This window comes from Citrus sinensis, chromosome 4, assembly GCF_022201045.2.
Source record: "Citrus sinensis cultivar Valencia sweet orange chromosome 4, DVS_A1.0, whole genome shotgun sequence".
In the NCBI taxonomy this organism is placed as follows: Eukaryota; Viridiplantae; Streptophyta; class Magnoliopsida; order Sapindales; family Rutaceae; genus Citrus; species Citrus sinensis.
This window is the reverse complement of record NC_068559.1, coordinates 12,443,262-12,466,853: the sequence shown is the minus strand read 5'-3', so window position 1 is coordinate 12,466,853 and position 23,592 is coordinate 12,443,262.

Sequence of the window (23,592 nt, the reverse complement as noted above, 5' to 3'; positions counted from 1 at the left end):
GAATTACAAAAGTTCTTAGGATTATTAAATTATAGTAGAAAGTTTTTACCAAACCTTAGTATATTAATAAGATCTTTATTTAATAAGTTAAGTAAAAAATGGGCAGAAATATTTTAATAGTGAAAATATAAAATATAGAAAACAGGGATTGTGCTTAATTTTCTTCCTACTTTGATAAGTTCTTGTTTGTTATTCCTGCAAGTCACTCTAAATCATATCTATAAGCTTGAATAACATTGACAAAGCATTGACTATCTTGAATACTTAATTAGAGTATATTATTGTCTTGGACAAGGCATGAATTTGAGATGTGCTCAATTAATCCATTTGATGCTTCATTTATTTTTTTGGTTCTTCTCATGTAACCTCTATGGAAGTTAAATAGATCTTGTGAAGTTTTAGTAACCCGGTTCTCATCATTCTCTCTCCTTTGAAAAGGATTTATTGTTAAATATTTGCCTACATCAAAAGGAGATAAATCAACAACATTAAAGCTTGCACTTATGTTACACTCACCTAGAAGATCTAACTTAAACATGTTGTCATTAATCCTTTCAATCACTTCAAATGCTTTTGAATAGGAAACCATTCCTTGCTTATATGCAAGCAAACCCAATCTCCAGGTCCAAATACAACTTTTTTGCGCCCCTTCTAAGCTTGGTTAGCATATTATTTAGTTCTCTTCTTAATGTTTTATCTAGCCTTTTCACGGATGTGCCTAACAATGCCAACTTTCTTTTTTCCATCAAAATTAATTCGTTTATCAATAAGTAAAGGGATTAAATCTAAAGGAGCTAATGGATTAAAACCTTACACAATTTCAACAAGTGAAAATTTAGTTGCTGAATGCACACTCTTATTATATGCAAATTTTAAATGTGGCAAATATTCTTGTCATGTTTTCAAGTTCTTTTGCATTATAGCAAGAATCAACATAGATAAAGTCCTATTAACTACTTCAGTTTGTCCATTAGTTAGATGACAAGTAGTAGAAAACAAAAGTTTAGTTCCTAACTTACCCTATAAAGTTTTCCCAAAAAAAAAAAAGAACTTTGCATCCTGTCTAAAACAATACTTTTAGGCATGCCATGTAATCTTACAATCTCTTTGAAAAAGGAAATCAACAATATGTGATGCGTCATCAGTTTTATGACAGAATAAAATGTGCTATTTTAGAAAACCTATTAGCGACCACAAAAATAAAGCCCTTACCCATTTTTGACCTAGTTAACCCTAACACAAAATCCATAGATATGTTAGTCCAATGTTCACTGGGTATAGGCAAAGGAGTATACAAACCATAAGGCTTAACTTTAGGCTTAGCTTGTCTACAAGTAACACAGTTCTCACAAATCTTTTCTAGATCACGTTTCATATGAGGCTAAAAGAAGTGTTCATGCAAAACATCGAAAGTCTTAGATATACCAAAATGCCCCATCAAACCACCCCCATTAGCTTCTTTAACAAGTAAGTCATGAAATGATCATTTAAGTATGTAGAACTTATTTTTCCGAAACAAAAACCATTATGCCTAAAAAATTTGTAAAATGCCATTTTCTCACATGCATTGAGTATATTACCAAAATCAAAATCACCAACATAGAAGTCTTTAGTATATTCAAAACCTAATGTTTTTGTATCTAAGTTAGAAAGTAACCTTCGAGATATTGCATCAGCCATAATGTTTTCTTTACCTTGCTTGTATTTGATCACATAAGGAAAAGTTTCAATGAACTCCACCCACTTGACATGGCATTCGTCTCGCATTTTAGATGCTTCGAAGAGTCATGATCCATATGAATCACAAATGCTTTTGGCCAAAGGTACTGTTGGCAAGTTTCCAAAGCCCTAATTAATGCAGACATTTCTTTGTCATATGTAGGGTAATTTAAGGCCATCCCAATTATCTTTCCACTAAAATATGCAATGGGACCTTTTTCTTGACAACAACTCCAATGCCTATTCCAAAAGCATCATCTCAATTTTAAAAGTTTTAACAAATTAAGTAAAGCAAGCAGGTATGCATTAGTTAAGTTCTCTTTAATCAAAGAAAGCATTTTCTTGTTCTCTTCCCCCCCCCCCCCCCCCCCTTAAAACTAGTATTCTTTTGAATTGCTTCAGTCAAAGGTGCAGCTAAGCTACTAAAATCTTTCATAGATCTTTTATAAAAGCTACCTAATCCATGAAAACTCTTAACATTAACAGACTTGGAAGTTTTAGCTAATCTTGAATTGCCTTTATCTTTTCTTCATCTATCTCAATTCGTTCAGTATCAATAACAAACCAAGAAATACTAGCTTATTTTTCCAAAAAGTATACTTTTTGAGGTTAGCAAACCACTTCTCTTTTCTTAAAACATCTAAAATAAGATTTAAATATTTCAACACGTTCATTAAGTTTTTGGTATAAATCATAATATCATCAAATTATATGATCACGAATTTACCAATAAAGGTACAGAAAACACAATTCATCAATCTCATGAAAGTATTAGGTGCACTGGTTTATTTAAATGGCACAACTAACCACTCGTATAAGCCATATTTTTTCTTAAATACAATTTTCCACTCATCACTTTCTCTCATCCAAATTTGATGATATCCATAATTGAGAGAAAACACAAGAACAATATAATTCATCAAGCATGTCATCTACTCTAGGAATGAGATGCCTATATTTTATAGTGATATTGTTGATGGCATAACAATCAACACATCCTCCATGACCTATCTTTTTTAGGCACAAGCAACACTGGAATTTCACAAGAACTCATGCTATCATGCACATACCTCTTCTCTATAAACTGACTCACTTGCCTTTTGAAAAATTAAAGAGAAAAGCTCTCATTATTATTTCAAAATCAGATCTGAAATTCTCAATAGAGTTACATGGGTTTATATAGTTGAATTTTACTAGTGGAATAAGGCTTTCTTATTGCTAAATATAACTTGAAGTGAAAAGGAAATAAAGGATCTTGTTGATCCCAAAGTAAAAGGAAATAAAAGATCTTGTTGATTCTAAAAAAAATCTAAAGTAAAAAGAAAATAAGAGATCTCATTTTCAAAACAGATTGAGAAACAATGATTGTGCCTGATTCTCTTTCTAATTTGATAAGCCCTTGTTTGTTCTTCATGCAAGTCATTGCAAATCATATTTGGAAGCTAGAATAACATTGGCAAAGCATTAACTATCTTTAATACTCAATTAGTCCTTGAAACTTTTCTGTTTTCAAAACCTCTTCTTTTCCTGCTCAAAATGATACGATTTAAGTCTTTTTCTCTTTTGATCTTTAGTCTTCAGGCGCAGAGAGAGCACTTCTCATTCATGGCTTCCACTTCATCTTCCACTCCTGTTACTCTTTTTTCTACTCTTTCTTTGCCCAGATCTTGCACTTATCGTACCACTAATAAGATCAAAAACCTTGTCGAATATTCCTACATCCCTGAATCCGCCCAAATCAGTGAGTCATCCTACCCTCTCATTAGCCCTTATTAGTTGTACAAACGCCCCAGTTCCTTTACTCGTAGTCTCCGTACTCTCATCTCTACTAGACGGCCTCACCCCAAAGAATATATCCAGTCTTCTCGCCTGGATCAATGTGCTCTTCAAGCCACCTCTGCTGAGCAGTATGTTACTCTCGAAATCCCCTCAGAGTTGCTTTCCAATTGGAAATGCGAAGGTTATACTCATCTTCATCTTGGAGGCATCAGACTGATTCTTACCCTACATGGAAGAAAAGGATTACCGGTTACAGCTTGCCTTGCCATGCTTGATACTCGGTTCAAATAGTACCAAGATGCTGTTATTGGCACTGTCCTCACAACTCTCCATGTAGGCAGTGTTTTACTCACCTTTTATCCAAACTTTAACCTTTCTCTCCAAGACCCCAATTTGCCCACAACCTTAAAAGTCCAAGTTCAGATCCAAGGTGCTGAACAAATTTCTTCTGCCAAAATTGCCACCTTACACCACCACTTGGTCTATAGGCTTCAAAATCATGCCTTAGATCTCCCCACTCCAAAACACCATCCTGATACCCTCATGGTATTAGCCGAATCTGACCAGATCCCAACCATAATCCACATCCCAAGACAAATTCCTCGTCATGAGCTCATCAAGCTTATGCCTCTTGAATGGATCTCCAACTATGAACAGTTCCATAACAATACAGCTCCAATTCAGACATCTGAAAGCATGTTTGAAAGACACCAAGATGGAACAGTCTGAATGACTTTTAAACCGCCTCCAAGTGCTCCATAAGAGCCTCCTCGGCTCTCCTTTACCTATTCTTCAATGGTCCACGCTGTTCAGACAGCCCAAGAAGACATGCCCATTACAGGGTTCAATTCTGACGGCTACCCTGTATATCCAGCAAAGCAACATGGACATTTCCTATGGGATGTCCCCGGCTCAAGCATGTGTGACCCAAATTGTCCCTGCTGGGATGATTGGGAAGAGGATAATGATTATTCCACCACAAGGAAAAAGAAACCCAAAAAGAAAAAATCTCCAATCTCATGCCACCACTATGACCCCAAACCACCACAAGATCCTCCACCTCCACCAGCTCTATTACCCTTTTACAAAAAGGAACTCCAATGGATTGCAAAGCATTGCAAATCTGAGACTCCATCACCAATCCCACTTCCAACACCACCACTGACTTGTATGATGTTTTCATCTACTTCTTTAGACTATTCTTCTTTTTTTCCTCCTTTAGACATTCATACAGATTCCCAACGAAATGTTGTGTCCAAACCCTTTGTCCCATCACCAATTACCTCATCTGGCCACCTTGAACCTCCCAAACCTTTTGAATCAGTCCTCAACTAGCAAACCCAAAATGCCAGAGAACAGAATGATACTTTGTTGAATATCAATTCCAAAGTTGAAAAAATCAATTTGTGAATAGAACAACTTGAGACAAAAGTTGACTCCATCGCTGCACAGATGCAACAGATCCACCACAATCTCCAGTCCAGAATTGCTCAACTCGATTCTGAGTTACGAACTATGCTGGCCCAGCACTACTATAGCCCAGAATTTGACCAAAAGGAAAGGGAAATCAGACGCTTAAAAGCTGAACTTGATCAGATTGAATCTGAAAAACAAAGACCTACCCTTTTTACCACATCCCCTCATATCCCTTCCATTAGCCCAACTTATCATCCATTTGCCTCTATGCTTTCCCCGATCAAACAGTATGATCCTTCCAAGTTATTTGGCATGACTCATACTCTTTTTAGAGACCATCCCTTACAACCACCACCTAAACCAAAATCAAAGCCTAGACCACAACCGCGACCCGTCACAATTCATCATTCATCCATTTCCATCCTTGGCCAACCATCTCCTGGTTATACGCCGGCATCACCGCCAGCTCCTCCATCAGCATCTTTATCCCAACCTCCTACCCAATCCAAGGATAAAGAACCCATGCACCAGTTTAGTGCCCACACAGTCGACCACTCATCTTTTTTAGATGACTAAACTTCTGATTCAAATCTAGCTGTTTCTGTTAGCCATACCGAAACTGACACAGAATCTTCAGCATCCACCAGTGACTCTGAAAAGTCCTATGCTGATATCACCAAGATCTTGATGGCTCAACCTGATCACCCTGCTCAAGGCCAGCCTTCTCATACAGAACCATATGTTGATATTCCCTCCGAAGTTGAAGAAGAAATGCCTGAATCTTCTGCCACAAACCAACCCCCTCAAGCTCCAGCCCAGACCGGTTCCACAAGTCAAAAATCGTCGAATGGTCCATGGTTCACATTTGATGATCTTCCATCTCATAAATGGCGTGACCGACTTAATGAAATGTCTGCCTGGATTGACCTCCAAATGCTACGGCCAGGAGCCACAACTCAATCAGTCCTTAGAGAATTTGCTACTCGTTTTACGGGTGCTCTAAGAGATTGGTTTGATTCTTTAGGGGGCTACCGCCAATTACAGTTTGTTGATTTACCAGAAGTTTCAAGTGCCCTTGCGGTTCTCCATGATCAATTCCTTGGAGACCCCTCTGCAGTTTTTGAAGCTGCACGTCGGGACTATCTCAACATGAAATGTTGTTCCCTCAATGCTAAGGATCTTGATTTCCATTACAAACGAATGTCCATGCTGTTCTGTAAGCTTAATGGATTCAATGAGCCGACATTAAAGAATGTCTTTCTGGCCTCCCTACTAGAAGAACTCCAACCAGACATACAGCGGCAACTCACTGCATCCAATCTTGTTCTTGACAAAATCTCTCTTGGCAAAATCTTTCAGCTTGCCAAAACTTGTCTCGACAAACTTTGCGATCAGAAACAGTTTTTCAAAGAACTGTTGAAAGATAAAGAACCATTCCGGAGTGCTTGTAAAAAGCCTTACTTGCAGATCAAATGTCAGAAGAAAAAGGATTGTGCTTGCAGTCCTAAGAAGAAAATGCATTTTAGGAAATTCAAAAATCCAGAATTTTCATCCAGACCTCACAGATCCAGAAAGCCTTACAGATTCTTCTAGAAAAGGTCATCTTCTTCTAGAGACTTTAAACGGAGAAAATCAAGCAAATGTTTCATCTGCAAGAGAAAAGGTCATTTTGCTAAAGATTATCCCAACAAAAGGGAAAAATCTATTCGGATAGTTGAGCATCTTCAAGCCACTACAGACTACTCTCCTGAGAAGGATGAACTAGAATTCTATTTCTCTGAACAAGATGAACCTAATGATGAAACTATGTTCGCACTGCAAAATTCCTCTGATGACTTAGACAGTGATCAGTCCCAAGTAATTTTCCACCAACAGTTACTGTCCCTTGACACTACTGTTCCTATACCTTCCGTCAAACTCCAGATCTTGCCATCAAAGTTTCAAAGGCCCATTCCTGCAATCGCTCTCATCGACATTGGTGCCCAACGCAGCATGTTAAACGCACATATTCTTCCACCAGAATACTGGACAGAATATGACGAACATTTCAAAGCTGTCAATGGCAAACTATTCACCACCTCTCTGATTACCAAAAAACCCATTGGTATTCAAATTTTCCCCAATTGTGTCATTTGGACAAAGGTTATCGGTTCAACCCTTCCTAATAAGGATCTCTTGTTAGGTTTTGACATCCTTCACCAGATCAAACACCTCCAAATCCTTCCCAATGGAATTTGAGTCAAGTCCATGGCCCGCTCCACGGGTTCTTTACGAGACTGGGTAGAAAGTTTAGGCGAATACAGACAGCTCCAGTTCATGGACATTCTGAAACTCTACAACCTGTCTGAAACCCCTCAGTCCTACCAGGATATTTCAACCAAACTTTTGAGTTTCTGTCCAGAGTCCCATTCTAAGTTCACCCATCCAAACCCATTACGGAAAAATAAGTCTTTCTTCATTAAGTTACCTTTCAAACTCAATGAAGACATTAACCCAACTAAAGCTACTCACGCAAGAATGAGTCCTTCTGACTTACTCCTAGCCCAACAGGAATGTTCCCAATTGTTAGCCCAAGGTCTAATTGAGCCTACGAATTCTCAATGGGCTTGCCAAGCCTTTTATGTTGAAAAGCATTCTGAAATTGTTCAAGGAAGGAAACGCTTAGTCATTGACTACCAGCCATTAAACATGTTTTTGTAAGATGACAAGTTTCCCTTGCCCCGTAGACAAAGCATGTTTACTTTTCTCAAAAATGCCCAGATCTTTTCAAAATTTGATTTAAAATCAGGTTTCTGGCAATTAGGCATTGAACCCTATGAGCGTTACAAAACTGCTTTTTGTATCCCAAATGCCCATTTCCAATGGACAGTCCTTTCTTTCGGCCTCAAAACTGCCCCATCCATTTTTCAAAAATCCATGGTCAAAATCTTTCAGCCTATCCTACATCATGCATTGATTTACATTGATGATATCTTACTTTTTTCAAGATCACATGATGAACATTGCTAGCTGTTAACTCAATTCTATGATTTTGTCCAAAGTCATAGAATCATGCTGTCTGCCAAGAAAAGCACCATTGCCACGAATCATATTGAATTCCTTGGTATGATAATAAAAGATGGCCATTATCAGCCAAAAAAGCATACTGCCCAAGAATTGCTTCACTTTTCAGATCAGCAACTTTCCAAAAAGCAAGTTCAACAGTTTCTCGGCATCATCAATTACATCAGAGACTTCATCCCACATGTGGACCACTACACTTGCCACCTTTCAGCTTTATTAAAAAAGAAGCCCCCATAATGGAATGCTGACCTCACGAATGCTGTCACTACTCTTAAGCAAATTGCGCAAAATCTGCCTCCTTTAAAGTTGATTACTAATGGAAAGCGCATCTTGCAGACAGACGCAAGTGATGAATCATGGGGTGCCATCCTCCTTGAAGAAATCAATGGAAAAGAACACTTTATCGCTTACGCTAGTGGACAGTTTTCTGACACACAGAAGCATTACCATAGTGTGTTCAAAGAAATCTTAGCGGTAAAGAATGGCATCAAAAAGTTTGAGTATCATCTGATTGGACACCATTTTCTCATCCGAATGGACAGTTCAGCCTTCCCCAATATTCTCAATTTCAAAGGTAAAACTGTTCCCGAAAAAAATGTTACTCATATTAAAAGATTGGTTTTCCAAATATGATTTTTCGGTCAAGCATATAAAGGGATCCCAGAACCTCATCCCGGATATGCTATCCAGACTCTCAAAACCAAAAAAACCTCTCACCCTGTTTTCCACTACATACCACTTTCTGATCATCTCCATGGCTACATCACTACCCCCAGAAGCTCTCACCAAGAAAACTTTTCCCTTTGATAAAAACTTCTCTTCTGTCTTTGCCATCCAAGAGTTTGCAAGGAAAGCTCTATTTCGCTTCTTCATGAAAGCCTACCTTGTAACAAACTCCTTTCCCTTTTCCACCTTCCACCCAGAAAATCTATTCCTTATAGGTTTAACCCTTGATCCATCCAAAGAAACCATTGAAGATGTGTTATGGTACATCTGGTGCCTAACTGTCCTTTATGCAACCAAGTTAGTCCTACTAATTACTCCCACTTTGGAACATCTTCTTAATCCCGACAAAGCCACCTCTCTTACCTGGACATTACTTGAATGGTTTTCCCCCATCCCATGGTGGAGAAAGAAGCTACAACAACTGTCAGAGATTTACAATCTTGACCGTATGCTTGCCTCTGAAGCACAACTGTTCACATTAGTATTTATCATTCACAGGCCATACTTCCAACATCCAGACACAAATCTCTTTTGGACTCAAGACCAGGTATATGAATGGTTTACTGCCCCTCACCCAGCTGTCATTGACAATGAAATCCAATCCAACCTGCACAATTATCTTTGTGTGTTGTAATTCACTTTATGCTTTTGTCTTGTATAATTATTAAAGTTTGCTTTTACTTTAAGCTTTTGCTTTTGTCAAAGTCATGCTTTAATTATTAAAGCATACTTTGTCACTTTGTAATAATTAAAGTTGTGTCATGATGTATCTTTTACTTTTCCTCTTGTAAAAGATAGGGGTCCTGTCCTATCTCCCCGAGAATTCTCCTATATAAAGGATTCTCCCCTCGCTTGTAAGATATAGAAGTTTTCCAAGAAATAAAATCTCGTGTGTTTTCATAAAACCATGAATTTCTAAACTCTATTCTCTCTCTCTCTGCAAATGAAGATCTAAAGAAAGAAAAAGAACAAAGAATTGAATTTGTTCATTGTGAAAACTTAAGGAAGTATGCTCTGCACTTGCCTTCCAGTAAGGATCCTGTGCATCAGAAAACTTATGATGATTTCTTAAACGGTTTGGTACCCTGTTTTAAGACTAAGGAAAGTATGTTTTGGGTTATATAACCTCTAAAGAATCGTTTTAGGTTTTGCACCTATATGTATATCGGCTGGAAACCAGAACTTGCGGGCTACTGGCCCTAAGGACAGACTTGTGCTGTCGTAGATCGGGTAGAACAATGCCACGTACATTTATGGTATCAGAGCAAGGAATAAATTTGAGATTTGCTTAATTAATTCATTTAATGCTTTCTTCATTTTCTCTATTCTTACCATTGTCATTGGACATCCATGGATGTTCAATGGATCTTCTGAAGCTTTAAGAACCTAGTTCTCATCACTTCATGGCTATTCGTTAACATACATCATTTTCCTTCCGCTGCATTAATTTATCCTTTTGCTGCATCAACTTCACTATAGAGCATTTCTTTTGTATAACAACACTACAGCTTGCCATTATTAACATTTGACCAATCTAATTGAAAAGTGATTAAGTGGGTCTCAAGCTAATATTTTTGCAATCAAACACTATACGAGTCATAGAGTACCCATCATTCACCATTTAACCTAGCGGAAAATAAAAAGGAACCGCAACCTAATTTCTGCAATAAATAGATTAGAGAGAAGAAATATTGAGTTGTAGAATGGTTTCAATCTTTGACTGTTCACTTTAAATTCATTACCATTCTTTGAATTCTCAATTTCGAGCAACTTTTTGACCAACTTCAAATGTTTTCAAAAAGTTCGTTTATCATGGAAGGCTTTGGTTTTTACTATAATAATTCTTAAGTTCTCACATGTGTTATTCCCCAACTCCTTAAGTTAATTTAATTGTAATAATTTACCCACTTTATTAGCATCATCAAGATTTGAATTAAATACTTTAATAGACTAAAATGATTTATGCTCAAGTTCAACTAGTATGTGGCAAAGTTTACCACAAATCAAATGATATGCTAACGTTCCTAAAGATGTCTTAAATGCAATACGATAGGCCTAAGGTATATTGGGAAGTTGAAGAGACCAACCTTTATTGTTTGGGTGAGCCATTTTTTCCAAAATTTATTTTATTTACCTATTTGCTAGTTCAACTTGACCACTTGTTTAAGGGTGATAAAGGGTAGCAACTTTATATGTATTTCCATATTCTTTATTAATATTCAAATGACTTGTTACAAATACACTTAATTCCATCACTGACAATAGCTTGAGGGTCAAAATCTACTCAAAAGATTTTTCTTTTAAAAAATGAAGCATAGTTTATGATCATTGTACCGATAAGGTATCGCCTCAATCCATTTTGAGACATAGTCAATAGCAACCAAGATATATACAAAACCAAATGATGATGGAAAGAGTCCATAAATTTATTCCCCAACAATAAAATACAAGGATAGGATTGAAAGACATCATATTTCGCTTTGAAATGCACTCCAACATTTGACAATTCTCACATGTTTTACAAAACATATGTGAATCTTTAAATAATGTGGGCCAATAAAGTCTACACTGTAAGATCTTTGCAGCTATTTTTTTTGATGAAAAGTAGCTACGACTTGCTTTAAAATAGCAAAATTGAATGACACTATTTACTTTATCATCAATTATGCATCTGTGAAAAATAACTACAAGGATAGGATTGAAAGACATCATATTTCGCTTTGAAATGCACTCCAACATTTGACAATTCTCACATGTTTTACAAAACAAATGTGAATCTTTAAATAATGTGGGCCAATAAAGTCTACACTGTAAGATCTTTGCAGCTATTTTCTTTGATGAAAAGTAGCTACGACTTGCTTTAAAATAGCAAAATTGAATGACACTAGTTACTTTATCATCAATTATGCATCTGTGAAAAATAACTACAAGGATAGGATTGAAAGACATCATATTTCGCTTTGAAATGCACTCCAACATTTGACAATTCTCACATGTTTTACAAAACAGATGTGAACTTTAAATAATGTGGGCCAATAAAGTCTACACTGTAAGATCTTTGCAGCTATTTTCTTTGATGAAAAGTAGCTACGACTTGCTTTAAAATAGCAAAATTGAATGACAATATTTACTTTATCATCAATTATGCATCTGTGAAAAAATTGATTAGAACAATACTTCAATTGATACAGATCAACCCAATACTTATGTAAAGAATTTCTTTTTATCTTGGAAGTTCCAATTAGATGGCATTTCACATTCAGGGAAAAAGTCATTGATAGTACAAAAGATAGAAAAAAATATTGTTGAGAGAAAAGAGAGGCAGCAAGTGAACTTGTTTGCAAAAGAGAGCGAGGTTAAGAGGGCTTTCTTTTCAAAACAGTCTATTTTACACACTAATGAGCTTAAATTTTCTTTGCCTAGTGCTATTGTGACTCTTTTGTAGGACTTTGATAATGTGTTCCCAAATGAAGTCCCTAACGATTTGCCACCTATTAGGGGAATTGAGCATCAAATAGACTTCGTCCCTGGAGCTACCATTCATAATAGACCTGCATATAGAAGTAACCCCGAGGATATGTGAAGAACTCTTGGCAAGTTGAAGAACTCTTGGCAAAAGGATATGTGAGGGAGAGCATGAGTCCATGTACGGTACCAGTTTTACTAGTGCCCAAAAAGGATGGAACATGGAGGATGTGTGTTGACTATCGTGCAATTAATAAAATCACTGTAAAGTATCGACATCCTATTCCTAGACTTGATGACATGCTTGATGAATTGCATGGTTCTTGTGTGTTTAGTAAAATTGATCTTAAACGTGGATATCATCAAATTAGGATTAGAGAGGGAGATGAGTGGAAAACTGCCTTTAAAATAAAATATGGTGTATATGAGTGGTTAGTGATGCCATTTGGGTTATCTAATGCACCTAGCACTTTTATGAGGTTAATGAACCATGTTTTGCGTGCTTTTATTGGTAAATTCATAGTTGTCTATTTTGATGATATTTTGATCTATAGCAAAGGCTTAGATGAACACATTGAACATTTGCAAAGTGTATTGATTGTTTTAAGGAAAGAAAAGTTGTATGCTAATTTGAAGAAGTGTTTCTTTTGTACAAATCAGATTGTTTTTCTTGGTTATGTTGTAAGTGCTAAAGGAATTGAGGTTGATGAAGAGAAGGTAAAGGCTAGTTTTTATAGAAGATTTGTGAAAGATTTTAGCACCCTTGCTGCACCATTAACTGAAATTGTGAAAAAACATGTGGGATTTAAGTGGGGTAGTGAACAAGAAGGGCATTTAAGCTAATTAAGGAGAAATTGGTTTCTACACCATTACTTGCTTTACCTGATTTTGCTAAAACTTTTGAAATTGAGTGTGATGCTTCAGGTATAGGTATTGGAGCTGTTTTGATGCAAGAAGGGCGTCCAATTGCTTATTTTAGTGAGAAATTGAGTGGAGCAGCCCTAAACTATCATACCTATGACAAGGAGATGTATGCATTGGTGAGAGCATTGGAAACTTGGCAACATTATGTTCTACCTAAAGAGTTTGTTATACACACTGATCATGAGTCCTTGAAGCATTTGAAAGGGCAAGGTAAGTTACATAAGAGACATGCCAAATGGGTTGAATTTATTGAGCCATTTCCTTATGTGATCAAATATAAACAATGTAAGGAGAATGTGGTGGCTGATGCATTATCTAGAAGGTATGCACTTATCTCTACATTAAATGCAAAGTTGTTAGGATTTGAGTACATTAAAGAATTATATGTTAATGATCTTGATTTTGCTAATGTGTTTAATGCTTGTGAGAAAGTTGCATTTACTAAGTTCTATAGGCATGATGGGTTTTTATTTAGAGAAAATAAATTGTGTGTGCCTCATAGTTCTTTGCATGAATTGCTTGTGCGTGAAGCTCATGGGGGTGGTTTAATGGGACATTTTGGCATTGCATATGAAACGTGATGTTGAAAGAATATATGAGAAGTGTATCACTTGTAAACATGCTAAGTCTAGAGTTTTACCCCATGGATTGTATAACCCTCCCTTGGGTTGATATTTCTATGGACTTTGTTTTGGGTTTACCTAGGTAAAAAAGGGGAAATGATTATGTTTTCGTTGTTGTTGATAGGTTTTCAAAGATGGCACATTTCATTCCATGTCACAAAACTGATAACAAACATAGCTAATTTATTTTTCAAGGAAATAGTCAGGTTGCATGGAGTACCAAGGACCATAGTTTCAGATCGAGATGCTAAGTTCTTGAGACACTTTTGGAAAACTTTGTGGGGTAAGTTGGGTACAAACTGAGGTTGTAAATAGAACTCTGTCTACTTTGTTGCGTGTCATTATTCAAAAGAACTTGAAAACTTGGGAAGAATGTTTGCACATGTTGAATTTGCTTACAATATAGCTGTCCATTCAGCTACTAAATTTTCACCATTTGAGATTGTATATGGTTTTAATCCATTAACTCCTTTGGATTTATTACCTTTACCTATTGATGAGGGTGCTATTATGGATGGTAAAAAGAAAGCTGAATTTGTCAAGCAATTGCATGAGAGAACACGACAACACATAGACAAGAGAACTGAACAATATGCTACTCAAGCCAACAAAGGATGTAAGCAAGTGGTTTTTCAGCCTGGAGATTGGGTTTGGGTGCATATGAGAAAGGAAAGGTTCCCAGCACAAAGGCATTCCAAGTTGCTTCTAAGGGGAGATGGTCCATTTCAAGTGTTGCACGAATCAATGACAATGCCTACAAATTGGATCTTCCTCGTGAGTATAATGTGAGTGCTACTTTTAATGTTTCTGATCTTTCTCCTTTCGATGTAGGTGAAGATTCGAGGATGAATCCTTTTGAGGAGAGGGGGAATGATGAGAACCATCAGGGGAATACCATTAAAGCTTCAATTGATCTTTCCACATTCATGGAGGCCCAATTACAAGAGCTAGAGCCAAAAAGATGCAAGCTGCTTTAAATGGATTAATTGAGAAAATGTGGATTGAAAATGCAATTCAAAATGCAAGACATCATGAATTGGGCTTGGAGAGAAGACAAGGCACTGTTGCCATTATTCAAGCTATTGGGCAGCCAAATACACAATTTGGATCCAATGCAGAAAGGGAAAATTTGGAATAAACTTGGTATTGATTAAGCCAGAACTAATGTGCAACCCTATACCGTTGGAAAGATAATTAAGTTAACTTTCCAATGCATTTTACAGAGCTGGATTTGAAGTTCTCTAGCAGGAGTTATGACTAATTTATTACAGCTTGTTCAGGCTTTGGAATTCCAATGACTCCTTTGTTTATTCAACTTCATTTATTTTTATTTGTTTTGTTTCAAGTTTGTCAATGTGTTAGGTAAGTCTAGAATCAATGATGGTGGGTTAACATTAAGTTTGTCAAAGATAGCATTAATTATGGTAGGCTAGCATTAAGTTTGTCAATGACTAGCATTAATAATGGTGAGTTGGTGAAGACTTTTGAAGCACCCTTTGACAAACCTATGCTTGGAGGGTTGTTCCAATGTTTCCATCTATATTTTTAGGATCTTGGGTTTCTTTTAGCCTATTTAAACTCAGCAACCTTTCTATGCAAGATAATTTAGAGATTAATGTTATTTGAATTTGAAAGAATTATTCTTTCTTTGGTTCTTTTGAAAACTAGTGAACTTATCAAGAATTTGCATTCTTGTGGCGTTCGAATGTGAGGTACAATTTTCTCACTTAAATATAGTAGAATTTATTTTAAGCTAACAAGCCCCTACATAAGCGATGACATAAGTGATGATGTAAGTAGAAGTATGTAGAGAAAGTTAAGAATTCTAGAATTTAGCAAGTTATTTATGAAGGTTAATCTCAACCATTAATCAAGAGTTATGGTGGCAAAATCCTAGCCATCCATTAGCCTTAAGAAATCCTATAAATATCCCCTACCCCATTCAGTTTCAATGTAACCTAGAAATTTCATTTTCTTATATTCTAAGTCATAATATCAAGAGTATAGAAATCCTCAATTTAGAAAGATCTAGCAAAGTCAAGGTCAAGAAGTAAGTAACACTTCAATTGCAATGTAAGGACAAAATGCTTTTCACACTTAACTTCAGTTTTAACCATTTCTTTATGTTGTGATGGCTATTATGATGTTATTAGTTATAATCAATGATACTTAGTTACGTTATGGTCGGCTTTGCCGCCTAAGCTATAACACTTTAATTATGTTATGGTCGGCCCTGCCGCCTAATCTATGATACTTAATTATGTTATGGTCGGCTCTGCTGCTTAAGCTATGATACTTAATTATGTTATGGTCGGCCCTACTTCCTAATTGATGATACTTAGTTCTCTGCTGCCTAATCTATGATATTTATACTTAAATAGTGTTATGATATAAGTTGCATTGGATACATGCATATCATGCATTACATTATGAAAAAGATGTTTCAAAAAAAGAATTTATAAAAAATAGGTTGTTGTACTACTTGGTGGCAAAGTTTCCAAGGAAGGCAAGCCCTCAAAGCTAAGCGAAAAGAAATCTTTTGGGGATGGCGATACGTAACGTGCAAATGATCAACTAATGAGGCCCAATGGATATTGTTTAAAGAGTAAAAGTGCCAACCTTGTAGTGCAACATACCTAGGGCCCTAATGAAGTTTTTTTTTATTTATAAGTTTCTTTTAAAAGCTTAAGATGGTCATCCATATGCATCATAATTTATACATGCATAAAAGTGTTATCTTATTGGCATTAGCTCATAAAGTCCTTACATAATAGGTAACGATGAGTAGGGCAATTCCTAACCAAGACGAAGTGCATATGGGCATAATAGACCTTGGGATTTTAAGATGTGCTCAACTTTGTTTAAATAAAAAAACAAACATCTTAACTTTATGTAATAATCAAGTTTTGAAATAAACTATGGAATCTCTGTATGACTTTTACTTTATGAAGAAAGTTTTGTTGTTGTGTTAAACTTTTAGAAATTGTATTGAAAGTAACTATGTTTTAAACATTTTAAAAATATATATTTAAGTGGAGTGTTACAAATTGGTATCAGAGCCTAAGGTTTAAAGCGATTCTGTAGACCGTCCATATGCACAAGTCAAGGGGAAGGACAAGGCTAGGCTTTTTAGTAAAAACTTTGAATTAGGTTAGTTAAAAATCTTACATTTGATTTGGTTGTCACGTAGAAATTAGATTAAAAACTTGTTGAGATGTCGAGCGCTAGGGGTAATAGAAGGAACTGCAGGGGAGCAATCTACAATTGATTGACTTACCAACATTGTGGCACGACTCTTGGAAAGAGAAGTTAGAAGGGATGAACATGCTTAGGCAATGAACAACATCGGGAGCGAATTTAGAAGATTAAATCCACCCACATTCAAAGGCGGTGTAGATCCTATCGCAGCAAACCAATGGTTGCGAACCATGGAAAGAATGATAGAAGTAGCCAAAGTGCCGGAAGAAGAACAAGTCACTTGTGTCTCCTTTATGCAGGAGCAGCAGAATATTGGTGGGACTTTATCAAACGAATCCATAATGAAGCAACGATGCAATGGGTGGAATTTAAATAACACTTCTAGAACAAATACTTTTCAGAGACGGTTCGCTCAACCAAAAGAAGAGAGTTTGTTTATTTACAACAAGGAAGGATGTCTGTGTTAGAGTACATCCGAAAATTTGATGAGCTCTCTTAATATGCCCCACATATGGTTGCAACGTAAGACTTGAAAAAGGACCACTTAATGAAAGGATTGCGTAAAGATCTCGCAAAAGATTTAAAGGTGGCGGGAGTTCGTGATGCTTCCTTCAATGAACTCATCGATCGAGCTTTGGTAATTGAGCAAGCAGATGAAGAAAAGAAGGAAGAAAAACGAAAGAATAAAGGAAGTATGGACCAAAGAAATTTTCAAGCTAACCACGAAGGACAACACTCAAATAATAATAAGAGAAAAGGAATGCCAGCAGTCCAAGATCATAGTCACTATTATAGTTCATGTATAACAACGCCACGTACCTGTAAAACCCAGTGGTATTAGAGCCAAACGAACTTCTGCCAGAGGTGGTATCATGGTTTAGTTCTCAAGTATTACTATTCAAAACCTAGAAGAAACTCTATCAAAAATGGCATCTTCTTTTTCTTCAACCGAAATGGCTTCATCAAAATCCTCTCTTATTTCTCTCTCTTCTACTCTTTCTTTACCTCGTTCTTGTCAGAAACATGTAGCCTCAAAAATAGAAAATCTTGTTGAGTATTCATATATTCCTGAATCTGCTTAGATTCACGAATCCCAGTTCCCTGTTATGAGTCCTTACCATCTTTACAAACAAAAAACTTCCTTCACTCGGAGTATTAGAACCTTGATTTCTACAAAAAAATACCTCTTCCTAAAGAGTACATCCAGTCTTCACGACTTGATCAGTGTGCTCTTCAAGCCTCTCAAAGTGAACAATATGTCACTATGGATATACCAACAGATCTCATAACCAACTGGAAACGAGAAGGGTATACACACGGTAGAAAAGGCTTATCCTCACCTTACATGGTAGAAAAGGCTTACCAGTCACAGCCCGAATTGCTCTCCTTGACACAAGGTTCAAACAGTATCAACATGCTGTTATTGGAACTGTTCTAACCACTCTCCATGCTAGAAGTGTCTCGTTAACCTTCTACCCAAATTTCAACATGTCTCTAGAAGATCCTAACCTTCCAACAACACTGAAAGTCCAAATCCAACTTCAGGGAGCAGAATAAACATCTACTTCCAAAACAGCCACACTCCATCATCAAATAGTGTATCGATTGCAAAATCATGCACTAGATCTCCCAACTGCACAAACAACCAGTGATGTATTAATGATCCTTGCAGAAACCGATACAATTCCCACCATTATCCAAATTCCCAAAAAAAATCAAAAGCAAGAGTTACTTCAACTCATGCCTTTGGAATGGCTTACTAATTATGAGCAATTCCATCAAAATTCAGAACCTGTCCAGACGTCCCAAGCCAAGATGTCTTTTCAGACTTCTGACAACCCAAGCCAAGATGTCTTTTCAGACTTCTGACAACCCAAGCCAAGATCCCCCACGGCTCTCCTATATTGCTATGATTACTGCAGTCTCCACTGGACAAGAGTCAAATCTTCCAATCTATGGATTTTCCTCAGAAGGGTATCCAGTATATCCTGACAAAGTCAACGGAAACTTTTTATGGAATGTTCCAGAAGCCCATAGGTGTAATCCAGATTGTCTCTGCTTGGATGACACAGATGATGATGAAGACTTTGAAGTCATGAGAAGAAGACGGAGAAGAAAGAAGAAGCCTTCTATTCCTAAAACTCCGTGTCGACCCTATTTCTTAGGACCTCTGGATGATCCAGACTCAGATAAACCTTTACCCATCTACAACAAAGCACTCAGGCATATTCAAAGAGTATCCTCATTTCAGCTTGTCCCTATCCAACCACAAATCAAGTCATGCTTGATGTTCTCATTTTCTAGCCAATCATACCAAGAATCATTTCCTCCACTCAAACGACACACAGACCCCCAAACTAAAGTTGTTTCTCAACCTTATGTCCAATCCCCAATCACAACCTCTGGGGCACCAGAAGCACCAAAGCAATATGAAGCAGTGCTGAATTTGCAAACCCAAAATGCTAATGCTTAGAATTAAGCTCTCCACCATCTTGGAAAAAGAATTGACAAAGTGGCATCACAGGTGTCACAAACAGAAACAAAGGTGGACCCTATTACTGCCCGGCTTGAACAAATTTATTCAAACCTCCAGAACAGAATCTCTAAACTGGATATCGATCTCAGAACGATGATAAACAATCGTATTTGGGGTCCAGAATTCAATAAGAAAGAAACAGAGATTAGAAAGCTAAAGGCAGAATTGGCCATAATTGATGCTGACAAGGCACAACCTTCCCTTTTCACTAAAAGCCAATCCATACCTATCCCAGCACCACTATTCACATCTTATCAGCCTTTTTACACCCCCTCTAAACAATCAACTTACTATCAATTCTTTGGTCTTATTCAGCTCCACCTCCACAGCCTACTTTGTCAAAAAGAGCCAAATCAAAAGTCAAAATCTCAAAACCTCCACCCAAGGAAGATCTTCAAGTTCCAGAAGACTCTCCTAAAGCAACTCCTGAACCTCCAAAGAAAGACAAAGCTCCAGCTTACCAATACCATTATAAGTAGATTAATTTTCACGACAATGATTTAGATTCAACTTCAGAAGAAATTTTACCCTCCACAGATACTCCCAGCTCATCTGACCACACTTTTCAGACTCAGAGTCTTATTATGCAGATATTCTGGTCTTCTAATGGCCACAAAAACAGAAGATCCTAGTACATCTACTCCTATTGTTGAAGAATCTTCTGATGATAATAATGATGACCAAGGCTCACAAACAGAATCGGCTCCACCAATCCCTCCGGTTTCTGAAAATTCTTCCAAACCATCTTCTTCACCATGGTTCACATTTGATGACATTCCTTGTCACAAATGGCAGGCTCGACATCAGGAATTTACTGCATGGATTGATGTGCAGATGACAAGGCCTCATGCACAATCTCAGAATATTCTCCGAGAGTTTTGTTCTAGATTTACTGGATCTCTAAGAGATTGGTTTGAAAGTCTAGGCAAATACAAACAACTCCAATTGATTCAAACCACCATTCCTATCGCTCTTGTAGTTATTTATGAGCAGTTTATTAAAGAACCCGCAGCATCAACTGAAGCATCTAGAAAAGAATACCACCAGATGAAATGTTATTCTCTCAAATGACATCACCTGGAAATGTATTACAAAAGGATGAGCATGCTTTATTACAAATTGAATGGATTCAATGATCCATCTTTAAAGCATGTCTTTGCTGCATCTTTACCACTAGAGCTTCAAAGATAATTGACAGCCTTTAATCTCGACATAGCAAATTTTTCCCTTGGAAAAATCTTTCAATTAACCATGCTATGCCTTGATAAGATCTGCGAGCAAAAAGATTTCTTCAAAGATCTTATTGAACACAGAGAACCCTTTGCCTCAGCCTGTAAAAAATCCTACCTCAAAATCCAATGCAAAGATGACAAAAAGTGCACTTGTCCAACCAACAAAAAGAAGCACTTCCAAAAACATTTCCATAAATCCTCCTCCAAAAAACAGAAGAAGCCTTACAGATACTTCTGAAAAAAGGATCCTTCCTAGTCAGAAAGAAGAAACAAAATCGTTGTTTTATTTGCAAAAAGCGCGGCCATTTTGCCCGTACTTGCCCAAATAAGTCAGCCAAGTCTGTTCATCTTATTCAACACCTACAACAATCTTCCATCATTTCTGACAACGAAGATGTTGAATCCATCTTCTCAGAACAGTCAGAGAAAGATGATCATACAACCTTCATCCTTGCTGATTCAATAGACTCCGATCTAGATGACATTTCTGTGATCTCCACTATTTAGGAAATTAACCACATTCGTCCCAAACTTCATAGTCCTTCAGTAAAAATCTCAGTCATCCATTCTAAATTCCATAAACCTGTCTCAGTCATTGGTTTCCTTGGTACTAGCGCACAGCGCAGTATGCTCAATCCTCGAATCCTTCCTCCGGATTATTGGGAATACCATACTGAATACTTCAGAGCCGCCAATGGCAAAATTTTTGCAACATCTCTCATTTCCAAAAAACCCATTGGTATTCAGTTCTTTCCAAACTGTATCATTTGGCAAAAGATTGTTGGTTCAGAATTACCAAACAAAGATCTCCTCCTCGGATTTGATATCCTCCAACTGGTAAAAAATCTCTTCATTACGTCAACATGCATTAAATTCAAACAAATGTTTATGCCTTATAACCTCCTTATACCTCCATTTCCCAAAAGTTCCTTGAACTTTGTCTTGAAAATCACTAACAATTTCCTCATCCATCACCACTCTGGAAAAATGAATAGTTTTTCATCCATCTTCCTTTCAAACTTAATGAAGATGTCAATCCCACCAAAGCTACACGTTCAGGGATGCCTCCCTCTGATCTCTCTCTCACCAAGCAAGAATGTACTCAATTGCTTCGGCAAGGTCTCATAGAACCTACCACTTCAGATTGGGCTCGTCAAGCTTTCTATGTTGAAAAATTATCTGAATTAGTTTGTGGCAAAAAGAGATTAGTTATTGATTACCAGCCACTTAATGCTTTCCTTAAAGATGATAAATTTCCTCTTCCAAAGATCCAGTCCCTATTCATTCATCTTCAAGGTGTAAAAGTATTTTCAAAGTTTGATCTTAAAGCTGGTTTTTGGCAACTTGGCATTTCTCCAGAAGACCATCCCAAAACAGCCTTCTGTATCCCTGATGCTCATTATCAGTGGACAGTCCTATCTTTCGGTCTTAAAGTTGCTCCCTCATTATTTCAAAAAGCAATGGTTAAAATCTTCTCTCCAATTCTCCATCATGCTTTGATCTACATTGATGATATCCTGTTGTTTTCCCACAACCACCAAACACATCAACAACTCCTTTTAGATTTCCTGGAAATCGTACAGACACATGGCATCATGCTTTCGGAAAAGAAAAGCAACATAGGAAAGGAATCTGTTGAATGTCTTGGCATGGTCTTAAAAGATGGCCACTACCATCCAGGACCACACATTGCAGCAGAATTATTAAAGTTTCTAGACATCAATCTCAACAAAAAGCAAATTCAACAATTCCTTAGAATTGTTAATTACGTCAGAGACTTTATTCCTAAAGTTGCGATCCACACCAGCCAGCTATCATGCATGCTTAAAACGCACACTCCACCATGGGGTCAAGCTCAGACAGAAGCTGTCAAGCACCTAAAAAAGATAGCCCAATCACCTCCTCCACTTAGAATTCCCACAACGGGCCAGCGCATCCTCCAGATAGATGCCAGTGATAACTTTTGGAGTGCCATCCTTCTAGAAAAGATAGGTGACTCAGAGTCCTATTGCGCTCATGCAAGTGGACAGTTCAAAGATTCAGAAAAGAATTACCATGTGATTTACAAGGAAATTCTTGCGGTAAAATATGGAATCAGGAAATTTGAATTTCATCTCGTCAGCCATAATTTCCTTATCCGAATGGACAATAGTTCTTTCCCAAATATCTTTGACTTCAAGAACAAACTGCTTCCTGACAAGCAATTACTCAACTTAAAGACATGGTTTACAAAGTATGATTTCTTAGTCCAATACATCAAAGGTGATAAAAATCTTATCCCTGATTTCCTCACCCGACCATCTATAAAAAGCCCTGTTCTCATCTCTTCCATCCAAACCATCCCAATTATAGCCATGTATCGATCACTTCCCTTCAAAGCTCTCACTCAAAAACCTTTTCCTCTAAACCTCACTTTCCGATCAGCCTTCCAAATCCAAGCCTTTGCAAAGAAATTCCTTTATAGGTATTTCATGAATGTCCACAGAACCAAACCAGAAAGGTTTCCCTTTTTATGTTTAGAACAACTGTTCCTCACCGGCTTCACCATTGTTCCCAGCCTCACCATCGTTCCCAGCCTCACCATCTCTGAAGATGAGTTATGGTACATGTGGTGTCTCACGGTCCTATTTGCTACAAAACTTATCCTTCCTTTCCTACCAACCCTTAGGCATATCTCTACACCAGACCATGCACCCACACTTCTCTAGACACTCCTTGAATGGTTTTCACCACTCACCTGGTGGTGTAAGCAACTACAAAATTTTTCTAACTTTCATCAGTTAGATAGAATTCCAGATCAAGAAGCAGATATGTTTACTTCTGTATTCATAGTTCACAGGCCATATTTCCAACATCCTGAAACAAAAGACTACTGGACACAGGACATGGCGTATGAATGGAAAACATTCCC